This window comes from Hevea brasiliensis, chromosome 5 (assembly GCF_030052815.1).
Source record: "Hevea brasiliensis isolate MT/VB/25A 57/8 chromosome 5, ASM3005281v1, whole genome shotgun sequence".
Lineage (NCBI taxonomy): Eukaryota > Viridiplantae > Streptophyta > Magnoliopsida > Malpighiales > Euphorbiaceae > Hevea > Hevea brasiliensis.
In genome coordinates this window covers 54,074,416-54,085,429 of record NC_079497.1, presented here as the reverse complement: position 1 = coordinate 54,085,429, position 11,014 = coordinate 54,074,416, and positions in this window count along the sequence as shown.

Below are 11,014 nucleotides of genomic sequence, written 5' to 3'. Positions count from 1 at the left end.
ACTCCATAGAAGGGTAATTGAGGTTCCCATGGCATTAGAATGCCAAGAAAATACCTAGAAAAATTTTTCAATCGGTACAGACAATTTTGACCCGTTAAGCCAAACGGAGGGCATTTTGGTCATTTCGTCTTCAGAGGTGATTTTTGGCCGACTTGTCCAGTTGAGTAAATAATTAATATGACATAAAATATGAATTAATTTTGATGAAAAATTTATTAAAAATGAGAAATGAAAATAAGAAAACAAAAGTAAGAAGAAAAGTAAGTAAATGGGAATTATGATGTCATTAAGAAAAACTATGACCAATCAAAATTTAGCCATTATTTGACTAACTAATAAAGAGATAAAAGAAGACCTAAACAATTAAAAAACCAGCTATTTTCTTCTTCTTCTTCTTCCTTAAAAACGTGATCCTCTCTTCTTCCTCCCTCCATGAAAATTTTCTTTCATTACCTCCATTTCCCATGAGTTTCCACCACTAAACCCTAACCCCTTTCATTAAATCTTGACCATATCACATGGAGAAGCTTTTGGCAGCCAAGGAAAGGAAGAAAAGTGAGGTTTAGGGCTTTGGAAATTCTGCCCAAACAAGGTTAGTGCATTTATACCCATTAAACTCTTTATTTCCATGATTTTGGACTTGAACTTAGTAAGATTTGTAGTTTAAATGAACAAAAAACCTATGGGTATGAACACTTCAATTTCGGCAGCCCTAAGAAGAAACAATAAGGGAGTGTTTTGAATGTTTTTTAATGGACTTAGCATGAGTTGGAGATTGTATTTAAGTTATATATTTACATAGATGTTGAACTAGGGTGCTAATGGAGGGTTATGGGTAAATTGCCTTGGATACTAGGGTTTTGAAGCATGAAAAAGTGACTTGGCTGACCAACCTATTAAAGAACACTCTAATGGTCAATAAGTGACCATTTTGGATATGTTGACCATAAATGGGACTGAAAAATGGTGGGGCAAAGTCAAGGTATAAACTGCCCTATGACAGCAGCATAGGGACTGAAAATTCAGTCCCTTTGCACTGCCATAACTTGGGCTGTGTTAGTCCAATTGATGTTTGGCCAATTGGACATGAAACTAGGCTTATAATGGCACATTTTTGCTGAAGAAACCATGCCCAAAAGACCAAAGCAAGAGGACCAAAACTTGGCCCCAATCCGGAACCCTGAAACTGCCTCTGCAGAATTGACCAAATGAACAGTAACTGTTCATTTGGCCATAACTCACTGTAGATTTGGTCAATTGGCCTGAAATTTTTACAGCAACAAGTTAAGACATAGAAAAACAACTTTCATGAAGGAACCTACCCCAAATTATGGCCATAACCCATTCAACCAAGTGACTCAAGTTACTGTTCATGCACTGTAGATATGGTAAATTTCTACAGAATGCATATCCGGACAGCTTGGGTTTTTGAGCCATATCTGGAGCTACAAAACTCCAAATGGATTGATTCAAAAAAGGAAATTCAACTAGACAAAATAAGGAACAACTTTCATGTTTTACATTTCTTCAAATTCCAACAGTAATAGTGTCCAATGGAACAGTAAAGTTGACTCACCAAAACTGAAATTTTCTGCTTGTGTGGGTTACACTTTGAAATGGTATTAACACTTAATGCCAACAAGTTTTAAACACCAAATGTGGTATGTTGGGAGTGCCAAAGGCAATGTACACATTTTTATTCCAAAAGTCAACATTTTTGTTGACCAATGATGAATAGTGACACTAAAAAAGTTGAAATTCACAAATTGACAAATTTAAGAGTTTCAAATGCCCTAGTATACCTAACAAGATTGGTTTGGATAGTTTGGCATGCCAATAGGGTTGATTAGCAAGATCGCACATGGCAAAAATGCCATTACGTGATTTCATGGCTTTTAGCCATTCGACTTTGCATTGAGACTTGGCCTTGTGCACGATATTATTCTGACTTGTTAGCATTACATTTGCCTGCCGGGAGATGCATATGTGACCGATGGTGTGGCCCGAGGTACTAGGTACCCGGTGCGGTTACCCGTTATCCATCGATCGTCTAGTGTAGGTTACTTGGGGCAACCAAATGAATAAAAGTGAACAACGTTAATGAAACAATGAATATATCAATACCAAACAAAGAAAGCATACACATTCTATACACATTTATTTTCTTGCTATTTTCTTTTATTATATTATTGCACCACTAAGCATTATTGCTTAGCGCGTTGCTTTTGCCACGCGTAGGTACTGGAGATCCCGATTGCGAGCCCAGTAGACCACAGACTGGGTGAGTCCATCCGGCAGTTCTTCTCAGTGTCCGTGTCACCTCGTCACCTGCAGTGCATTGGTAGGACACTAGATGTCATTTTGTCATTTTGTAATTAACTTTTTATTTTCTCATATGTATTTGGGATTTATGTAATGTATTTTGAGGTTCATGTAAATAATAAAGATTTTTGGTCATGTATGGTATTAAATTGAGCATTTAATGGTTGTTTATATATGAGAACCCTGAGAAAGGGATGTTTTGAGAAATGAAAAGGTTGTTGAGACCTGAAATTGACAAATTATTGAGATATTGATATTGAGTTTTATTGATGATATTGGAGTTGAGAATGAATGAAATTGTATATTGGAAGTGTTTTTAACAGGTTCCGAAGAACTATTTTCTCCATTTTTAGCTGGTACTCCGCCGGATTTTCTTTAAAATCTTCGGAACCTCAAATGAATAATACTTTTGATAAATGGTTAAAATAAATCAAATTTCATAAATTAACTTCAAAAGCATGACACAAATTAAGTAAGGTATATTAGAGTGTGCCAGTACACCGTGTGGCATTACTTACTCGGGTATACTGTACACGGGTAAGGGGTGTCACACTATGAGTATCATCATAATCTAAATAACAAGATATGGACATACCTTCCGAAGGTGTATCCTTCTTGTCCTTCAGAGAAGCAAGATACTCTGGGCAGTTCCTTTTCCAGTGCCCATCCTTTTGGCAGTGGAAACACTTTCCTTTGCCTCCATCAGCTTTAGTCTTCCTTTTCTGTTTAGCTATTTTCTTGGAAGGACCAGGAATCTGAGGTTTCTTTTTCTTATTGCCCTTCTTCTTGTTGGACTTTCCAGCAGAAGAAGATGCAACCAAAGCTACCTTTTTTCCTTTATTGCCTGGCATATTCTTTTGGGCAATAACCAGCATGTTGAGTAAACCAGCTAAGGTGCATTCCTGTTTAGTCATATGGAAATTTGTCACAAAATTCCCGAAAGACTCAGGAAGGGACTGAAGGATCAAATCCGCTTGTAGTTGGAAATCCATGTTGAAGTCAAGATGTTCCAACTGCTCAATCAGCCGAATCATCTTGTGGACATGATCCCCAACATTCTGTCCCTCAGACATCCTCATACGGAATAGCTGTCTAGATATCTCATACCTAGCATTCCTGCTGTGCTCACCATACAACTCTTGTAGGTGAAGGAGGATCTCACTCGCACTCTGCATGTTCTCATGTTGCTTCTGTAACTCATTACTCATGAAAGCAAGCATGTAACACTTAGCTCTCATATCATGCTCCTTCCACTTGTCCAAAGTTTCATGTTCCTCTTGTGTGGCCTCTGGAGGTAAGGGACCAGGAACATTTAAATCTAGAACATATCCTATATGCTCAAGGTTCAGGACAAGTCTCAAATTTCTTAGCCAATCAGACAGATTAGGTCCTGTCAACATTTGTGATCAAGTATGCTTGCAAGGATATTGGATGGTGGTAGTTGTTTTGTGCTCATTTTTATCAGAAAATTAACTGCAGAAAATAACCAGATTAATTAGTAAATGTATCATGTAATTAACCAAAATGATTATGGTCTTTTAATCAAATTGGTTCTCCCACTAACTTAGCGAATCCTACACTTCCAGAGTAGAAAACGGAAATCCTAGTTGGATGGATTTCTAGTGGGTGATTGAATTCTTATAATTCTATTGTTCATCCTCAGGTACATCCATTATTGGAATTACAATAAACTATAAGTGAGCAACTCCTTGCCCATCACATCTCATGTGAGGTTCAATCCTTTACCTAGCCCCTAATGCTCAAAATCTCAGGTACATCCATTATTGACTTATCTTGCATTAGTTAAGTTGATCCCATTGAGTCAGTAATTATGCAAATAATTTTAATGTCCTCAGGTACATCCAATATTGGCCACCAAACCATTTACATATTTACAACATCTCATGCTTAACAATTATTCTTAAGAAAATCTCTTAAATTAATTGCATCTCATGCAACTATTTAAAATTTCTTAAAATAATTGCCCCAATGGAGGGCTTATGTTATAATTACTTTAATTATAGCATTTCCAACTTAATCATTTGTTTGGAAGATTTTATAGCCATCCTTATTACTATTAAGGTCTCACTTTGCACATTATCCATTTAGCATGCATATATCATATAATTGCATACATTCCCATACATCTCATGCATTCATGGATAAGCAGTAAATATGGTATGAGCATGGACTTTCTAAGGGATTCAATTCTGAGCCACCAAGAATTAAATCAGGGCATTCCTAGGTGCATTTCATTCATTCATTTTACAAGAGTTGCTGAAGGAGTACATAATCAACACTTGATATTGAATTCCTCCCACTGGTCCCACCAATGCTCTTGACCTCCTTGAACTTCTTGCAATCCAATATTACATAGTAATCCTTGGCATACCAAGGCGAATTTACAAGAACTTAAGTAAATGAAATTACAACCCAAAAATATTACAAACTTAATAATACATGCCCAAAATAAATTAAAATTAATTAATTAATTAATTTACAATCCCAAAGAAACATAAAAGAAATAAATCCAATCACATTGGTCTTTTATAGTCCATGATCATCCATCATGCATATCACTATTTAACAATTAAATAAAACATACATACTTAAATTAAATTGAATATCTCATATTCAACTTAAAAATCCATATTTGAATATGATTCAAATAAATTTAAAAATTCAGATTTGAATCTCATTCAAACAAATTTAAAAATTCAGATTTGAATCACATTCAAACAACTTCAAAAATTCAGATTTGAATCACATTCAAACATTTTTAAAAAATCAGATTTGAATCACATTCAAATATTTTTTAAAAAATCAGATCTGAATTTTATTGAATCAATTTTAAAAAATCAGATTTAAATATGATTCAAACAACTTTAAAAATTCAGATTTGAATCACATTCAAACAACTTTTAAAATTCAGATTTGAATCACATTCAAACAATTTTTAAAATTCTGATTTGAATCATAATTTAATTGTGTGATTAAAACTACTAATTAAACACTTTAATTAGTCAAAGAATAGGCCTTAGATCATACAACAATTGCAGAATTAAAAGCCAAACCTTGAACAACCCATGGAACCAATGTTGCCGCCACCAATGGTGGCTTCACCATTTGTGCCGCCACACCTCTTGATCCAACCAGCAATGAATCAATCATCTCATGATCATATCACACAATTAAATCATATAATCAACAATCTAAATGGCAAATATAGTGGCTCTGATACCAATTGAAGGAACGGAAGCGTGAAAAACACAAGATTATACCATTGAATTCAAAAAAATTTCGCCTAGGGTCACATGTACCATGCAAAATTTATTTTTATCTATTTGATTTCAATGATAAACAACATATTAAAAATCTTTTAATATGTTTTTGGATCTGTATTTGCCATTTAAGGTTTTAAAATTAATCAGATTAATTTTAGAACCCTAGATTAAATCAAGAACGATTACACTAACCTCTTGATGCACTGCAGCGTGTCTGCGCCTTTGAGATTCGTCTTCAGGACACCAAATGTTGTCCCTCTAGCTTGTCCACACCAAGAACACCTATGGCAGCCCTTGAACAGCCTCTAAAGCTTTTTCTATTAATTAGAAATTCAAGTTCTACCGTTTAAGAGATTAGAGATGTAAACAGGACGCTAGAAACAATTTCTAGTGTTCTTAATTCAAGAGATTGATGGCTAATCTCTTTGAATTGATGAGAGATGAAGAGAAATAGCTGGAGAGGCTCAAAGTGGCGTGACAAATGAGAGGAGAGGCTGCTGGTTATTTTTTCTTTTCATAACCACACTTAAATAGCTAGGTTAACACATTAAACCCTAGCCACATGTCACCTTTTGATTAGCTTTAGGTTTAAGTGACCCAATCACATTGTGCCAAGTGTCAAACCTATATTTAATCTTGATTTTAATCATCTTACATGATTAAAAAAAACATTTGGCAAGCTTATGTGTAATCCCATGTGTCACCATCTCATGGTGCCACGTGTCACACTGTGAAATGACCAAAATGCCCCTGTGTCTTAATTTTGAGTTCTTAACCCAAAATAATTATTTTCTTCTTCTAATTAATTTATATCAAATATAAATTAATTAATTAATCTCTATTAATTAATTTCTCATCAATTAAATTCATATTTAAACACTTTAAATATAAATTTAATTTATACTACACATCCAATAATCTAGATTTGGTTTCAAGTCATGCTAGGGACTTTGCAATTTAAGTGCAAACCAAACCTATTTAATTAATCAATTAAACTCTTTAATTAATTAGTTAAATCATATTTAAATAGGTGATAACTTGTGTATGTGTGTGACTTACTAGGCTCATCACTAATTGGCAATGAGACATGATATCAACTCTTAATATCATCAGAACTCTTTCTTACCATAAATGATTTCTCTAAATCATTTTATGAACCTCATAGACCATGGTTAACACCTAGCATAGCATGCCATGGCCACCCAATTAGTAATAAGATTTACCTTAAATGAACCTATAATCATATGTTACCATGCACTAGAATCTCTCTGTTACAAAATCCCAACTCAAGCTGGAGTCATGGTTTATGTCAAAATCCATTTGCTATGAATATTATGTTCTCTTTTAATTCCAGTTCTTGATTAAAAGATTTTTATCATCAGAAACTCTTTTCTGAATAAATCTATCTGTCATTGCCATGAAATTGAAACATCAAGAACAATTAAATGAACATAGGATTTTATCTCTATTTACTTAGAGGAACAGATTCCATCTTGATCAACACCTACCTCCATATATAACTAGCAGGAGCCAACACATGCCCATATACCCATACATAGTACAAGTATGAAAGCAGTATCAAACTCAAACTACCTATATACAAGATAACTGTGCTATCTCAGGTCTAAAGATTATATGCACTGATATGATTTATGACAAAACATTGACAAGAGTAAACTCCATGTGCTTGTCATAAGTGTCACTGGTTCGACCTACTTATCATTTATAAGTGCCTATCATATTTGTTATATGGCATGAGACTCACCATTCCATCTTATTTATATCTCATATAAATAACTTGGGAACAAACATGAATACAATCTTTCTGGATAAGTCATGTCCTTATTATGAAGTATCCTCGATTGTGAACCTATTTATGATACTTTGTGCTAGAAATATTGTCACTCATATTCTTAACAACTTAAGAATAATATTTCTAACAAAATATCAATGGACCTTTTCTATTACACATAAATATATTATGTAAACGGAAAAGTGGAAATGCCTTTTATTAATAAAATTATGTACAAGATACATACTAAATGATATGCTCTAGGGCATACTACTAACAGTTAGTGCCATATACTTTGCTTTTATACCTTTCTAATCTTGAATTTGAGCTAAGTTAAGTTGAAAATTTGATGAAAATTGAATTGATGAAGCATGGTTATATTCTATGAAATTTTGGCAGCCTTGACATGAGTTAGAGTTAGGAGAATTCTTTGGTTAAAGTGACATATTAGCTGCTCCTCTTATAAATTATATGATTAGTATAGCAAATTAGGAGTAAGATGCATGAATTGGAGGCTTGGTCAATTAGGGTTAGGGTTTTGAAATTTAATTTTAGTGGTGGATGAAAATGGACATAAACTAAAGTTTTAATGGTCAATTAGTGACCATTTGAGGGAAATTGACCATAACTTGGAGTGAATTATAGCATTAGAAAACTGATTTGGTATGCTGCCTAGTGAGAGCAGCAGGTTGGGATGTAAGTCCAGCCTGTTTGGATAGCCACAACTTGGGCTGTGTAGGTTCAATTGCTATTTGGCCAATTGGAAATGAAACTAGACCCATAATGGTACAACTTTGGTGAAGAAACCATGCCCAAAAGACCAAACCAAGTGGACCAAAAACTTGCCTCAACCCGGGTGTCCTGCTACCAGTTTCTGCAGAATGACCAAATAAACAGTGAACAGTGATTGTTCATTTGGCCATAACTCAGTGTATAATGGTCCAATTGATCTAAAATTTTACCAGCAACAAGTTGAGATATAGACCAACAACTTTCATGAAGGAACCTACCCCAAATTATGAGCAGAACCTATTCAACAAGAGAGTGGAAGTTCTCATTTCTTGCTTGTAGATATGGTCAGTTCTGAAATTTTTCAATCCGGCCAGTTGTGGTTTTTGGACCATAACTTGAGCTACAAAACTCCAAATGGAGTGATTCAAAAAAATAAATTCAATTAGACAAAATAAGGAACAACTTTCATGTTTATCATTTTCTCAAATTCCCACTGCAACAGTAACTAATAGAACAGTAAAAATAGGGTATAAAAACTGAAAATTCTGCTCCTTTAATTTTAAACTTAGAAATGGTATTGGTAATCAACGCCAACAAATTTTGAATGCAAAATGTGGTATGTTGGGAGTGTTAAAACCAATGTACCTATTTTCTATACAAAAGTCAACATTTTTGTTGACTAATGAAGGGAATAGTAATACCAAAACTTGAAATTCAAAAATTGAAAGATTCCAAAGTGACAAATGCCCTAGTATACCTAACAGATTGGTTTGGATAGTTTGGCATGCCAATAGGGTTCAGTTAGTAGTACTGCACATGGCATTATGCCATTTTATAATTTCATGGCTTTTAGCCATTCTGACCTTGTATTGAGATTTGGCCTTGTGCCTGATGTTATCTGACTTATTAGGCTGTTACATTTGCCTGGGAGATAAATATGTGACCGATGGTGTGATGACCCGAGGTACTTGATACCTAGTGCCATTTTACCCGTTTATCCAGTCCAGTCGTCCAGTATAGGTTACTTGGGCAACCAAAAATGAAAGTGGATAAATTTAACGAAATAATGAATATAACAAGTATACAATAAGTAAGACTACAAATACTCATTGAAAATTTATTTGCAATAAGACATCGATACATTCACTGCATGTTTATTTTTTTGTTATTTCTTTGTATTTTATTATTGGCACCACTAAGCATTATTGCTTAGCGCGTTGCTTTTGCCACGCGTAGGTTCTGGAGATACTGACCGAGAGCCTAGTAGACCACAGACTGGGTGAGACCTCCTGCAGCTCTGCATAGTATCCGTGTCACCTCACCGTCATCAGTGCATTGGTAGGACACTAGGTTTTATTTTGATATTTTGTAATTAACTTTTACTTCCTCATATGTAATTAAAACTTATGTAATGTATTTTGGCTTTAATGTAAATAGTAGATATTGTGTTTGTGAATGAAAAAGTGAATATTTATTTATGACTTTTACATGATGATAATATGAGATGAATGATTGAGAAATGGAAATGTTGTTGAAAAACATATTGAGACTTTGTTGATGAAATGGAGTTGGGATTGCTGGAAATGATTATTGGAAGTGTTTTTCACAGGTTCCGAAGAACTGTTTTCTCCATTTTTAGCCGGTACTCTGCCGGATTTTCTATAAAATTTTCGGAACCTCAAATAAATTAAAATTTCAATAAATGACTTAAATGAATTATATTTCACAAGTTATATTCAAAACTATGATAAAAAAATTAAATAAGGAGGAATAAAAATGATTGAGATAGAATAGAGTGTTCCGGTACACCGTGTGACATATCTTACTCGGATATACTGTAGACGGGTAAGGGGTGTCGCAAATCATGCCCAGAAAGTGACCATAGCATAGTGAACAAATTGGCCAAATCCGAATTAGGCAATCTGACCTGTACAAAAATAACCAAATGAATTGTTTGTTCATTTGGCCATAACTGGGGTTAGGCAGGTCCAAATGACCTAAAATTTTACCACTGGAAAGTTGAGACATAGCCCTACAACTTTTATGAAGAACACAAGTCCAAATTATGCTCTTGACCAAGTCATTTAGCCACCCAAAATCAGTGACCTAAAACTGCCAGAACCAAGTTGGTGCTCAGAAAATCTGGGTTAGGCCAATCCGGCCAGCCATGTTCAAATGGCTATAACTTGAGCTACAAAACTCCAAATGGAGTGATTTAAAAATGGAAATAAAGTTAAGACAATAAGGAACAATTTCTATGAAGAAAACTTAGCCAAATTCTAACAGCAACATGGCCAATGGAACAGTGCAAAACAGGACACCAAAACTGAAAATTTGCAATTTTGCCTAAAGGACTTAAAATTTGAGAAAACAACCAAAACCAATAAATTGGAATTCCCATACCTATTAAGCATTATAAAGTCAACAAATTGACTTGAATAGTGTCATGAATAGTAATCCCAAAACACAAATTTTAAAGAACGTCAAGTTTAGCATATTAAAGCTAGGTATAAGTAGATTTGAATTTATTTTTGGAGTTATGATAAATTGCGGTACTGAAATACCGTGAAACTGTGTATTTCAGTGGAAAGGAATACCAGGAAAGAACCCGAGGTATCGAGTCAAGGCCAAGAGGTGACTCGTATAAGGTTTATGCACAACATAGAATTTTCTATAAATTTTCTTCTGTAAATTGTTTTGAATGAATTGTAACTTAAATTGTTGAAGGTTTACTTGTATGTGTTTGAAATGGCAATAAATATTTGATAAATTGTTAAGATAGTTTTGAAACCACAGTGTCATGACCATATATTTGAATACCTCACTAGAATGACTAGAGGGGAAAATCAGTTTCGAATTTTGATTCCTTATCTAGCTGAAGTGT